We start from the raw sequence: 15,411 nt of genomic DNA on the forward strand, positions 1-15,411 counted from the left end.
TTGCATTACGTGCTGATAATTAAGCCACATGAGTATGTAGAGGGGTGTGCTGTAAGGACACCGAAGAAGCCATAGGGATTTGAACTGGCCTCCATAACTATCCCATGCCATTCCCTTCATATCCCAGTATTTACTATTCTTGTTACTATTCCAGCTGGGAAAGAAAAAGGAACCCATTTTCAGATCCTTTCTCCCAGCTTCCTTTGCCACCATCAAAGTCATTTGCACTACAGAGACTTACGGGAAGGCAGATGTTTAAAATATCCCAGAATGAGCACCGCGCTCTGGATTCCCAAAAGAAATTAAAGCAGAACCTGTGGTTTTTCGTCTCCTGTCCATGCTGCTACACAACTGTGACAGCCCCCACCGGACACGGTATACATGGCCGCTTTTTAAGTTCACAATGGTTCCATTGTGAAAAAAGGAGAACCAACCAACCTATTGAAGATGAGAAAATATACAATCAAATCAAATCACAAGGGGGGGCCGAAGAATGACAGGTGATTTTCCTGCTCGGCTTAAAGCCTCTTCCAGAATCAAATTACACTTCCCCAGCAGGTACTTTCCCAGACTGTCTTCTGTTCTGTGGACGCATAATTTAGCTCTCCTTGGGCCACTCTGCACATGGCCAAAAGAGAGACGGCAGAGCTGAAGTAAATGAGAAATGATTTCGGCTAAAGGTTAGCTGGCACAATCCACTTGCCACTCTCTTTGTTGCTGCCTGCCACTTTCGATAAGCCAGCTCTCCTAATACAAACACAATATTTAAAGACTTGACTTTCTCCCTCTTTCCTTGTGCAAGACTGAATGATGTCTATCACAGGGCTCAGTGACATGGAGTTTAGCTGTGTCTAGGACTGTGTGTGTGTATGTGTTTATCCTTGTGTGTATACTGAATGAGTGTATGTGTGTGTGTGCGTGAGAGAGAGAGAGAGAGAGAGAGAGAGGGAGAGAAAATGAGAGAGAGAGGGAGAGACAAAAACAGAGAGAGAGACAGAGAGAAAGAGAGAGCGAGAGAGACAATGAGAGGGAGAGATTCTGGAAGCCCTCTCCCCCGTTACCATAGCGTGGTCTAGAAACCCTCTCCCCCGTTACCATAGTGTGGTCTGGAAACCCCCTCCGCCGTTACCATAGCTTACCCATCCACACTATCTGCCTGTATGAAGTGAGTCAAATTTGTGAATTAATTTATGTTCTCTTTTTGCAGAAATAAAAGCAAAAAACAATAGTATTAGTCCTGTAATGGCTACATTCCACAATTCTCTATACATTTATTCATTTGTTCATTTATTTTATATTAACCTTCTCCAAAATATAAATCATATGAAAATCTAAATGAGACTATACTACAATGAGACTAAAAACAAGAAGAAGCAGCTCCGGTGGGCATGAGATCACCAACACTGGACAATTGAGGAGTGCAAAGAAATAGCTTGAAATAACTGACAGCAAGTTCAGTTTACTTGAGTGGCCTGAGCAGTCCCCAGACCTAAACCCAATAGAGCATGTTTGGGATGAGATGGAACGGGCTGTTTGCAGCATGAATGTACCGTCGTACAATCTTCAGCAACTGTATGATGCCATCGCGTCAGCATGGACTAACATCCCTGTGGAATGTTTCCAAACCTTGTAGAATGCCCCGAATAATTTAGGCTGTTCTGGAGGCAAAGGGGGGTCCAACCCAGTACTAGATAGGTGTGCCTAATAAACTCTCCGGTGAGTGTATATTCCTCCTAATATTGTGCAATCTGGGTGTCTCTTCATTGGCCCATACTATTGTTTGCATTCATTACATTGCATTACATTTAAGTCATTTAGCAGACGCTCTTATCCAGAGCGACTTACACATTGGTGAATTCACCTTCTGACATCCAGTGGAACAGCCACTTTACAATAGTGCATCTAAATCAGTTAAGGGGGGGTGAGAAGGATTACTTATCCTATCCTAGGTATTCCTTGAAGAGGTGGGGTTTCAGGTGTCTCCGGAAGGTGGTGATTGACTCCGCTGTCCTGGCGTCGTGAGGGAGTTTGTTCCACCATTGGGGGGCCAGAGCAGCGAACAGTTTTGACTGGGCTGAGCGGGAACTGTACTTCCTCAGTGGTAGGGAGGCGAGCAGGCCAGAGGTGGATGAACGCAGTGCCCTTGTTTGGGTGTAGGGCCTGATCAGAGCCTGGAGGTACTGCGGTGCCGTTCCCCTCACAGCTCCGTAGGCAAGCACCATGGTCTTGTAGCGGATGCGAGCTTCAACTGGAAGCCAGTGGAGAGAGCGGAGGAGCGGGGTGACGTGAGAGAACTTGGGAAGGTTGAACACCAGACGGGCTGCGGCGTTCTGGATGAGTTGTAGGGGTTTAATGGCACAGGCAGGGAGCCCAGCCAACAGCGAGTTGCAGTAATCCAGACGGGAGATGACAAGTGCCTGGATTAGGACCTGCGCCGCTTCCTGTGTGAGGCAGGGTCGTACTCTGCGGATGTTGTAGAGCATGAACCTACAGGAACGGGCCACCGCCATGATGTTGGTTGAGAACGACAGGGTGTTGTCCAGGATCACGCCAAGGTTCTTAGCGCTCTGGGAGGAGGACACAATGGAGTTGTCAACCGTGATGGCGAGATCATGGAACGGGCAGTCCTTCCCCGGGAGGAAGAGCAGCTCCGTCTTGCCGAGGTTCAGCTTGAGGTGGTGATCCGTCATCCACACTGATATGTCTGCCAGACATGCAGAGATGCGATTCGCCACCTGGTCATCAGAAGGGGGAAAGGAGAAGATTAATTGTGTGTCGTCTGCATAGCAATGATAGGAGAGACCATGTGAGGTTATGACAGAGCCAAGTGACTTGGTGTATAGCGAGAATAGGAGAGGGCCTAGAACAGAGCCCTGGGGGACACCAGTGGTGAGAGCGCGTGGTGAGGAGACAGATTCTTGCCACGCCACCTGGTAGGAGCGACCTGTCAGGTAGGACGCAATCCAAGCGTGGGCCGCGCCGGAGATGCCCAACTCGGAGAGGGTGGAGAGGAGGATCTGATGGTTCACAGTATCGAAGGCAGCCGATAGGTCTAGAAGGATGAGAGCAGAGGAGAGAGAGTTAGCTTTAGCAGTGTGGAGCGCCTCCGTGATACAGAGAAGAGCAGTCTCAGTTGAATGACTAGTCTTGAAACCTGACTGATTTGGATCAAGAAGGTCATTCTGAGAGAGATAGCGGGAGAGCTGGCCAAGGACGGCACGTTCAAGAGTTTTGGAGAGAAAAGAAAGAAGGGATACTGGTCTGTAGTTGTTGACATCGGAGGGATCGAGTGTAGGTTTTTTCAGAAGGGGTGCAACTCTCGCTCTCTTGAAGACGGAAGGGACGTAGCCAGCGGTCAGGGATGAGTTGATGAGCGAGGTGAGGTAAGGGAGAAGGTCTCCGGAAATGGTCTGGAGAAGAGAGGAGGGGATAGGGTCAAGCGGGCAGGTTGTTGGGCGGCCGGCCGTCACAAGAAGCGAGATTTCATCTGGAGAGAGAGGGGAGAAAGAGGTCAGAGCACAGGGTAGGGCAGTGTGAGCAGAACCAGCAGTGTCGTTTGACTTAGCAAACGAGGATCGGATGTCGTCGACCTTCTTTTCAAAATGGTTGACGAAGTCATCTGCAGAGAGGGAGGAGGGGGGGAGGGGGAGGAGGATTCAGGAGGGAGGAGAAGGTGGCAAAGAGCTTCCTAGGGTTAGAAGCAGATGCTTGGAATTTAGAGTGGTAGAAAGTGGCTTTAGCAGCAGAGACAGAGGAGGAAAATGTAGACAGGAGGGAGTGAAAGGATGCCAGGTCCGCAGGGAGACGAGTTTTCCTCCATTTCCGCTCGGCTGCCCGGAGCACTGTTCAAAACCAGGTTGTTTGTATTGATCTCAGTCTGTCACTGTTCGAGTAGCCATTCATTTCGGTAATTTGTGTCGTATTAAAAAATATTCTGCTAATGTCTTCTCTCATGTAAAAAAGTAGATTTGCATGAAATGTGCTTATAAAAGGCAAAAAAGGCAGACCCTGCTAAAAGAAAATCCCCAAGTGTGGAAATGCTAAAAATGTGGCTGCTCATCTGTATGCCACTACACAAATGCTATATAGATGTATGACATGCTTTATTATATAAAATACAACTGAATATAACACTGACTGAGTATACAGGACATGAGGAAAATGAGAAAGGCATCTGCAGTGACATGCTGTATCAGAAGATGACAGTGCTTTGTTGGAGTTGCATGTAGCTTTCTGTATCACATTACAGACCCAGACCCAGATGTCTGGCTGAATCTGTCTGCTGAATCTCAGCACTGCCATGCATCTCTGAGTCTCTAAACACAGTGGGAGATCTTTTTTACAGTGCAGAAATGCAGAGATATTACCAAAGAGGACCCCCTCAATTTCATGTACTCAACACTATTTAATTCAAGATGAGTTTGGAATACTGCAGATCCCTTATTGCATTGCATGTGTCATTATTCATTTTGCTGTGTAAGCCATGGATGCATTCTCATGGAGACCATGAGAGAAAGTTGACTTTGGAGGGAATAATGCCTCAAGAACTGAGTAATGCAGTCTTGTTTGGTAACATGTTTGATCACTCATGGAGCTATTCATATTATTCATAAATCTATGTGAAGGTGATACCTCTTTCTCAGCATAAGCTTATGCAAAGAGATACTTGAGACCTAGCAAATAATACATCTGGTAATGAAGTGAATGTGTTTGGAATGTGAAGCCGATCACAACTCTGTAAACCATGCTTCATACATATATTTGCATTCCAAATGAGATGCAAATCAACACTTCTATGACATCTCCTGAACCTCTCTCACACTTAGCTAACAACGAAAATTGTGTTCAAGCTGTAAGCGATTGGGCGTACGCACCACATCAGATGATTCCTGCTTTATTGGGCAATTTACCAGGTCCTCCACAAGTACAACAACATTAGCATATGGAGAGAGAGGGGGGGAGAGAGAGGGTGGGAAAGAGAGAGAGAGGGGGAGAGAGAGAGAGGGGGAGAGAGAGGGTGGGTGGGAAAGAGAGAGAGAGGGAGAGGGTGGGAAAGAGAGAGAGAGAGAGAGAGAGAGAGGGTGGGAAAGAGAGAGAGAGGGCGCGAGAGAGAGAGGGCGCAAGAGACAGAGAGGGTAAGGACGGGGACTATATCAGTTGCTGCTTCTAAAAAGTACAGCAACTTCATGGTCTTAACATATGCTCAGCTAAATCAGCTCAATACATCCCACAGTCGGTAGAATAATTAACAGTTTCATCATCGGCAAGCGTTGTCAATAGCCGGTTATGGCGAACACATTTATAAACTTGACAATGCCAAGTACCCCATGGGAGGCTAGCTGTGATACTAAATCGCTCGCCTTATCTTCCTCAGTAGGGACAGATGGGAGCAGCAAGGAACAGAGATGCTTTAACACAGACTTGGAAAAGTAGAAGAGACAAGAAAGTGGATTGAACGCTGCAGTCAGGAATACATAGATGTGTTTTTCTTTTCTCACAGAGGAATCAATACATAACTCATACAGTGGTCTTTCCTATTATCGTTGCAAGCCTGACCAAAGACAGCGCCACACTCAGAACTAGTTTAAAGTACAATGCATTTTTAAAATAGTATAGGAAACAAATGTATACATAGACAAAGCGAGGAGCTGACTTCACAGAGAAGTATTGATTGTTTGTGGTTGTCGTTGATAAAAAGATGACAGTGATAGTACGGACACTAAAATCTGTTTAGCAGGCCGAATTAGCAAGCAAGCAGATAGCAAGGGCTAGAAAGTTAGCCTTTGTTTACTGTTGTGCTATCATCAGATTATAGCTTCTTATGCTTTCGCCGAAAAGCTTTTTTAGAATCTGACATGTTGGCTGGATTCACAAAAAGCAAGTGTAGCTTTAATTGAGTATCTTACGTGTGATTTAATGAAAGTTAGATTTTTATATCTTTTTATTTTATTTGCCGCGCTGTATTTTCCCTGTTTTTTGCCCAAGTGGAACGCAACCGTCCCCTATACCATAAGAAGTTAAGGTAAATATTTCACTGTTTTGTGTTTTAGGGACTTTTCTACACGATATTACATGTATTCTGAACTATAATGAAGTATTTGAACGTTAATATTTGTTGTAGTAAACATACAAATGTAGGGTCCTTTCTACTTAAATTCCTAACCTTCATTAATACTTTTTTTTTTTTACAAGTGTAAGTAGTAAGTAGTTCTGGTGTCATTGTTTAAGATATTTGACGATTTGTCATTTTAACCGACCTTTGCAAGAATTGTTGAGCACAGTGCTCACTCCTCTAGTAACCGGAGGTCAAAGAACTGGCAGTGTGGTACCAGGACAACAACCTCTCCCTCAATGTGAACAAGACAAAGGAGATGATCGTGGACAACAGGAAGAGGAGGTCCAAACATACCCCCATTCACAGCGACGGGGCTGTAGTGGAGTGGGTCGAGAGTTTCCACATCACTAACAAACTACCATGGAGAGCAATGCCATGAAGAGGGCATGACAACACCTTTTCCCCCTCAGGAGACTGAAAGGATTTGGCATGGGTCCCCAGATCCTCAAAACGTTCTACAGCTGCACCATCCTGACCGGAGAGAGCATCCTGACCGGTTGTATCACTGCCGGGTATTGCTACTGCTCGGCATCCGACCGTAAGGCGATACAGAGGGTAGTGCGTACAGCCCTGTACATCACTGGGGCCAAGCTTCCTTCCATCCAGGACCTTAGCCAAATACATTTAAACTCAGTTTTCACGATTTCTTACATTTAATCCTAGTAAAAAGTCCCTGTCTTAGGATCACCACTTTATTTTAATAATGTGAAATGTCAGAATAATAGTAGAGGGAATGATTTATTTCAGCTTTTATTTCATCACATTCCCAGTGGGTTAGAAGTGTAGATACACTCAATTAGTATTTGGTAGCATTGCCTTAAAAAATGTTTAACTTCGGTCAAACGTTTCGGGTAGCCTTCCATAAGCTTCCCACAATAAATTGGGTGAATTTTGGCCCATTCCTCCTGACAGAGCTGGTGTAACTGAGTCAGGTTTGTAGGCCTCTTTGCTCGCACACACTTTTTCAGTTCTGCCCACAAATGTTCTATAGGATTGAGGTCAGGGCTTTGTGTTGGCCACTCCAATACCTTGACTTTGTTATCCTTAAGCCATTTTGCCACAACTTTGGAAGTATGCTTGTGGTCATTGTCCATTTGGAAGACCCATTTGTGACTAAGCTTTAACTTCCTGACTGATGTCTTGAGATGTTGCTTCAATACTGTATATCCACATAATTTCCCTCCCTCATGATGCCATCTTTTTTTGAAGAACACCAGTCCATCCTGCAGCAAAGCACCCCCACAACATGATGCAGCCACCCCCGTGCTTCACGGTTGGGATGGTCTTCTGCGGCTTGCAAGCCTCCCTCTTTTTCCTCTAAAAATAACAATGGTCATTATGGCCAAACAGTTCTATTTTTGTTCCATCAGACCAGAGGACATTTCTCCAAAAAGTTTGATCTTTGTCACCATGTGCAGTTGTAAACCGTGGTCTGGCTTTTTTATGGAGGTTTTGGAGCAGTGGCTTCTTTCTTGCTGTGTGGCCTTTAAGATTATGTCGATATAGGACTCGTTTTACTGTGGATAAATACTTTGTACCTGTTTCCTCCAGCATCTTCACAAGGTCCTTTGCTGTTGTTCTGGGACTGATTTGCACTTTTCGCACCAAAGTACTTTCATCTCTATTAGACAGAACACGTCTCCTTCCTGAGCGGTATGATGGCTGCATGGTCCCATGGTGTTTATACTTGCATACTATTGTTTGTACAGATGAACGTGGTACCTTCAGGAGTTTGGAAATTGCTCCCAAGGATGAACCAGACTTGTAGAGGTCTTGGCTGATTTCTTTTGATTTCCCCATGATGTCAAGCAAAGAGGCACTGAGTTTGAAGGTAGGCCTTGAAATACATCCACAGGTACACCTCCAATTGACTCAAATTATGTCAATTAGCCTATCAGACGCTTCTAAAGCCATGACATTATTTTCTGGAATTTTCCAAGTTGTTTAAAGGCACAGTCAACTTAGTCTATGTAAACTTCTGACCCACTGGAATTGTGAAACAGTGTATTATATGTGAAATAATCTGTCTGTAAACAATTGTTGGAAGAATTACTTGTGTCAATCACAAAGTAGATGTCCTAACCGACTTGCCACAACTATAGTTTGTTAACAAGAAATTTGTGGAGTGGTTGTGTGTATGTAAGTGTATGTAAACTTCTGACTTCAACTGTATATATACTAGGCGGTGTCAGAGGAAGGCCCGGTCACCCAAGTCATAGACTGTTCTCTCTGCTACCGTACGGCAAGCGGTACCAGAGTGCCAAGTCTAGGTCCAAAAGCCTCCTTAACAGCTTCTACCCCCAAGCCATAAGACTGCTGAACAATTAATCAAGTGGCCACCCGGACAATTAATCAAGTGGCCACCCGGACAATTTACATCGACACCCCTCTTTGATTTTACACTGCTGCTACTCACGGTTTATTATCTATGCCTAGTCACTTTACCCCTACCTACATGTACAAATGACCTCGACTAACCTGTACCCCCACACATTGACTCGGTACCGGTACCTCCTGTATATAGCCTCGGTATTGTTATTTTATTGTGTTCTTTTTTTATTGATTTTTTTTCACTTTAGTTTATTTAGTTAATATTTTTTATTGAACTGCATTGTTAGTTAAGGGCTTGTAAGTAAGAATTTCAAGGTAAGGTCTCCACCTGTTGTATTTGGTGCATGTAGTAACCTGGTATATTTATGTTTACCAATAGATGGCAGTATTGACTCAGGACGGGGGTTTGCTTTCCGCTATCCGTAGCCATTTCCTATGTCTGCCTATATAACCGTGATTTAAGAAAGCTTCAGGTAGCTTAAGCCAGGTGCATTAAAGAATGCTATTCTAAGTTACAATTAAATACTAAACCGTACTTTAGTGGCATGAGTCATCAATCTTAGAAGCCTCTAAGAATACGACAGAGCATGTGACAAATACAATTTGATTTGATTTTAACCGAAGGTAGTGCAGTTAGCATTACATGATGCTGTATTAGCCTCTGTCATTAAGAGTGGTGCACATGACCTTGTTGGTGGTGGGAATGGCTTCTCATTACTGAACATCAATTTGCTTAACAGTTTCGATATCAGTTTATCAAGAGCAATTACACCTCAGAGCACAAAAAACTGCTTAATATTATGTTTTAAATATACTTATCTTTCTTCAAACATGCATACAACATTATGTAAAAGTATTTTAATTATTTCTAAATTAATTAAACAGTCCTCTAAAAATCAAGCCACATTGCACTACTATGTTTCAATAACTTGCAAAAACTTAATGATTCTATATCAGCACAACACGGATAAATAAAGTGTTTTTTTACTAAAATATCAATGTTTCTGACGACTACTTTATTTGTTTTTAAATGGTAGATTGACTTTAAAATATAAAAAAATCATAACTTGAAAAAGCTCAGTTTAAGATTGGCAGAACGCACATACAAAGTTATATTTATCAATAACCTAATATTTGTTGACAGTATTCAAAAACATTAAGTGATAAGAAATGTTATGGACATTTGAGTTAGTACAACTCTTATGATTTGAGTTCTACTGACCGTTGGAGGTGTTTAAGTAGCCACTAATCAATTTATTTTCTAAGTTATGCAGTTACTTTTAAGATTGTGTGTGTGTGTGTGCATCTGTGTGTTTGTGTGCGGGTGTGTGTGCGTGTGTGTGTTATGCTGAATAATATGTCTAGAGATACCTGTCCTCCTGCACAGTCTCAGATAGACCCTGAGGATGAGGTGAACAACATAACAAGAACCCAATGGGCTAATGGGTTCCCATGGTAAACATTATTATTTGACACCCCCTCACTCCTCCCTTTATCTAACAAAGTAGGCTACAGTACTGCATGTCCAACAGTGCCAGACAGATGGGGGCAGCACTTTAGAACAATTGCTCATCATTTGCACAGGAAAGTGTGGGTCGTGTTCTGGATCTTTCTCCTTTATCTAAACTACGGGCGAAAGCTCCAACTCCCCCCGGAAAGGGAAAATGACAAATCTTGTCCATTTGATAAAAATGTTAACTAGGTGAGTGCCAGAGAGATGGATAGTAGCCTGTCACAGCAGGCAAGAACATGAGGATCCATTGATATTTGTCATTACATAGCCCTATTCCCCCCTATGTTCCCTAATAACACTGCCACAAAATATGATGAATGACAGTCAAATAACAGCGCAGCGCCTCCCCTGAATATGATCTCTCTGTCTGGATATATCCTCACACACAGCAAAGGGGAGCACCATAGATAAAGATCTAATGAGCAATGCTATCACACAATATCAGGGTGGAGAGAGACCCGCTACGTCAGCACGGCGCCGAGGAGGTGTCTGGCTAGTGGAAATACAACGGAGAGCGGGGAGGGATTTATCGATTGGGTGGATAGATACTGGAATGAAAGATAATAATCGGGAAGCTAAATAAGTGAAATTCAGTCTCCAGGGCCCCTGAATGACTCGTTGTCTTTGGAGTGACTAGGCACATAAGCAGAGCAGAAACAAGGTGGGGTAATTTAAGAGCTGCTGTTTCCAACAGACAGTAAAATAACTTGACTGCTTTCCCTTGTAATGTTCTCCCTAGCTGATCTGTACAGTAGAAATACATATGACATATGACAGAACCAGATATAACAAGCAGTGGTTTTAGAACATACTGTAGATCTAGTTGAAAAATAAAATGCATTAGATAAATTGTATACAGTGAATCATTAAGAATAATGTATTTCCACCCTCATTATTCAGGGGGCATATTCTAGGCTTGACCCCAACGCAGTCATCTTCTCATTTATTGTATGCAGTTCAGACATGGGGTGAATATTCATGTTGCTCACCCCTCTTCCAATCAATAAGCCTGTATTAAACTCCTGTTCCTGCAACTGTTTCAGTGGCCAGCACAAATAAGCAGAACCAAAATTGAAAACATTTACAGTAGCTGCCGATCAGACCGGATCCATTCAGACCCATTTAAAAGCTACAAACTGCCTTCAAAACACTAGGTTCACAGCATTTCCTCCATCTGTCTGTCACTTCCATTCTCCCTAGAGAACTTGGAGAGGCATTTGGAAAAAAAACACACAAGGCCTAATTGGAGAAAATAACATCATTACAACTTATAATCACGAGCTGACATTGTTCCCCACTAACAAGCATGGCAGCGGCGTAATTGAGTTTCCACTGATCTCTGAGGTGGCTCAGAGCAAGAGCAGAAGAGAGGCATAGCCTGGTGCCGTCTCACTGCTTTTTCCTCTGATTAAATAGCCATAAAGAGTGCACTTTCTCTCTCTCATCCAATAAGAGTGACTCGTGTCTACAGTGCTGGTGTTCTTAATAGGACTGAAGAGGAGTATTGGGATTCTAACTACACGAAGCGCTATGGTTATTAACGCCAGCTCACGACTAGATGCTACAGTACAGCTCTCAAGCTCCTGTGTTGAGATGGTGTTCCAGGCACTGAGAGTGAGTGAGTGCAGACTTCATTAAAGAAAGACCACACTTTTGATTACAATTGTCATTTACATGTTCTGAGCACAAACACATACTCAATCAGCACTTAATCAGTTGGATGAGATGGATTAGGGTACGAGGACACAAACATTTGAGGCATCATTCAAAAGCTTGTGTTTGTCAACAACATGGCTTCCCAGGTCAGAAATGTAGGAAAAAATGTAAAACGTGGAAATGGAACCCATTAATGGGTTATAGTTGTACCAGGCTAAAAGGTTCACCATCTACATTTCGGGTCATGGTCACCATGTACCTGCTGAAGTACAGTAGCTTTAAAGTGCATATTCCATGGGTCTAAATTGCATTTCTTCATGTGCATAGAATGATCATGGCAAAGATTAGCCTCTGTAGTTCAGCTGGTAGAGAATAGCGTTTGCAACACCAGGATAGTGCGTTCAGTTCCCAAGACTATCCATATGTAAAATGCATACACGCATGACTAAGTCACTTTGGATTAAAGCGTCTACTAAATGGCATATATTATTATATTAGATAAAATGTATGCTAAACGAATGCCAAATGTGATTCAATGTTTTTTTCCCCCCTGGCTGATTAAAAGGTCATAGCACATATTTTTGAAAGTGCTGACCTTTAAAAGGTGTAATGAGTGGTGTCTGGGCAGAAGGCTGCTGAGGTGCAAATACACAATGCTTGCCATGTTGTGGGGCAGGCATCCAACTCTCTACGCCTTTCAACCTTTTCTCTCTCTTCCTCTCTCTCTCCATCTACCCCACTCTCAAAGCCCCCAGAGGCTGTAGGCCATCACATTCATAGATGTGATCTATTTTCAGTTAGTAGCTAATTGGGTGTTTGACATGATTCATTGTAAGTGTATAACTTGACCATTGATGAGCATTACCAAGGTCAAGTAGATAAATGGCTGGGATATTGCTATTCGCCCACTGTAATGATTATTACAACATCATTCTCCACACAGTGAAATCCTTCACCTTTCCAATCATGTTCATCTGATATCCACTCTGACCTTTTGGAGCAAGTTATGGAGCAAGCGCCGAGAAGACGATCCAACTTGACTATCTAGAGGAAGTAAAAGTCGTAACAAGGGCGCATGTTGCTACTGCAGGCAATATTACAGCAATATACTGTATCTTAGTTTATGTCTCTCTGTCTTTCATCTCTGCTAACAAACCATACTGCCGTGAAAGCATATGTAACTTGTTTCAGGAAACTAGGAGTATGTCGCGTGCCACTACTTCACAGGAGAGGCATTTGAACATAATGATTATTTGTTTTATCAAAATTAGTTTTTTGCCCGAAATGCCATCTGGAAATTGTGAACTTTCATGTGCTTATTAACAAACTTGCATGCCATCTGTAAATACGAATACAATTGTTAAATTACGAGCCTAGTTGGTTGAGCCATGGAAAGAGGTAGAAACCTTCCCACTAGCCATAATTGGTAGGACATGCCAAGAGATGAGTTCAGATTGGTCTGGTATGTAGCACGCTTCTGTCTATAACATGAGCTTCTCAGTATGTAGATAATCTTTCTAACGCAGCTCTTTTGAAAGATATCATGAAGAACTGCAAAAGTGTTGCTAATGCTCTCCAAGTTTTGAAATCAGTGGAATGCCCGGTGGATAGCTAAGGAGTTGGAGAAAATTCAGGCATTTGATTGCAAATATGCATAGGGAGTCAAAAAGAGAACACACAAAAGACTGTTGTATAAAGCACCTGTCTCTGGATTCCATCTTCAAACTAATGGCAACTATGGCATCCGTGACAGACAGGGAGAGGCGCTCGTTCATGTATATGGGTAAGAAAGTCTAGCTAGCTACATTTTCAGATATTATACGTTTCTAATTTGGTCAGCTTTCATTGCAATTTAAAGCGTACTGTTAGCTAGCTAGCATTATGTGTATGATCTATGTAGTATTATTCTTATATTCCTATCTCAGAGCCATTTGCATTGCTAGTTATAGTCTAATGTTAGCTAGTTAGCTAACATTGAACCTAGTTGGATAACTTTAGCTACCTATAGATTAATGCAGGGTAGTAACATTATGAGTTTGGATTTACACCTTCTGCATCCTGTGCATGTGACAAATAAACGTTGATATTATTTGATATAGTGTGTGTTTACCAGAGACGGTAATGTGAAGAACAACATGACCCGCACCAAAGTCAAATTAGAATATAACGTTAGGCCAACGAGACAGTGTCCAATTTCCAAAATTCTCCAGTGGAATTCCCTGCTTTTATTACGTCATACTCACTACTGTAAGCTATTTTAGCTAAAGTTAAGACGTTGTCAGCTATATGATATGGTCATACTTTGAACTGGCTAGCCAGCTAACTTAATGTTAGCTAGTTAGCTAACAAGCTAGAAATTAACCAAAACATTATTTAGAAAGGTGCTTTTAGTTGCCTGGTTTGTTAGATTGACGTATACTAAATTAATTTGAAACGGATGGGTGTATTGGTGTTAAAGTACACTTAAGAGGGTGTAAACGATGCTGAATAGGTGTAGCCAAAGAAGAACTATCCTGTAGGTGTACCAAAACATTGAAGGGCCATTTTCTCAATAGTTGGGTTACAAGTTTATAAACTTTCAAAGCAGAATTACTTTCCCATTTTTCCTCAACTGTAGTGTATGATATACCATTCTCTTCTTTTCTCCTGTGTAAAAAACACGAGTTCAAATTATGCTACATAAAACAGAATTGAGCCGGTTGGTCACATATATAAATTGTAAAGATATCAGATGAACTTGACAAAGTATATTTTGTACAGTACACACTTTATAGCTACAGCATCTAGTTCGGTGAGAGAGGAAGACAAAACCTGAGCATTTGCTGTTGTCTCCATTATGACTACTGACAAGCTCGTACATTCAAAGCACATAACAAAGAAAATTTGTGAAAGAGAAGAGACAAAACAAGTGTAATATGCCATGACAGCTTTTTTGGCAAGGTGACACTGCTAAGAAAATTGGAAATGGCATGTGTTATATCTGAGAGAGAGAGAGAGTGCAAGAGAGAGAGCGAGAGTGAGTGCAAGAGAGAGAGAGGCTGCTGACTGTATATTTCAGAATGGCTGTCAGGCGGGGGACAGGCTCTTTACGACCACGTTGCGTGAATCTACCGGGCCATGTCACTTCATCTAAATAAAGTGACAAATAAAATCGCCCTCCAGAGTCCCATCCCTTTCTCTGCGACAATAAACACCCCAGACAGTGGAGCCTCGGTGCCCGCCCCAAAGTCAGCCTTGTAGTGAGCACGGCCACTGAATGACTATCTGGGGTAATTGGCCTAGTCACTGACATCAGAGACATCAACCAATCATTATGTAATGTCCTAATTAGAAATACAGCAAATCAGAGGCTGTGACTAGATGACGTGGGTCTGAAGTTTAGATGTCTATTCACTAAACACAATATCACCCAAATATATGATTGGAAACCCTGTGCGACATTTCTCACTAGTTTCACACTGTGAAGGAGGAAAGTGGTTAAACTATTCTATTGCCTCTTAAATAGTCTTTATGAGGGAGTAAATGTGCACAGTTTGAGTTATAAAACACTTAACAGTGGTAAGGTATGGGGGAGCCAACACTGGGTGATTATTCATTGTGAAGCAAAACACCTCAGAGGAAAAAAGGTGTAATGTGCAGCGTGTGACATCAACAATATGAATGGCATACAGTAGCTGCTTTCACATTAACCCTTATGATCACATGCAAATGAAAAACAAACATATTTCTATTTGGCTGGTGGGCCACCCATGTGGATGCGTTCTATTTCTGCCTCTGGCTCGTTAGGGAACTATAG

At 42.6% G+C, this 15,411-nt stretch overlaps 1 protein-coding gene across 1 annotated transcript in view; it reads right to left on the reverse strand.

The window, feature by feature from the left end:
* Positions 1 to 15,411, reverse strand: part of fhit (fragile histidine triad diadenosine triphosphatase) — a 341,147-nt gene that overhangs the window by 50,381 nt on the left and 275,355 nt on the right.

This window comes from Oncorhynchus masou, chromosome 5 (genome assembly GCF_036934945.1).
Source record: "Oncorhynchus masou masou isolate Uvic2021 chromosome 5, UVic_Omas_1.1, whole genome shotgun sequence".
Lineage (NCBI taxonomy): Eukaryota > Metazoa > Chordata > Actinopteri > Salmoniformes > Salmonidae > Oncorhynchus > Oncorhynchus masou.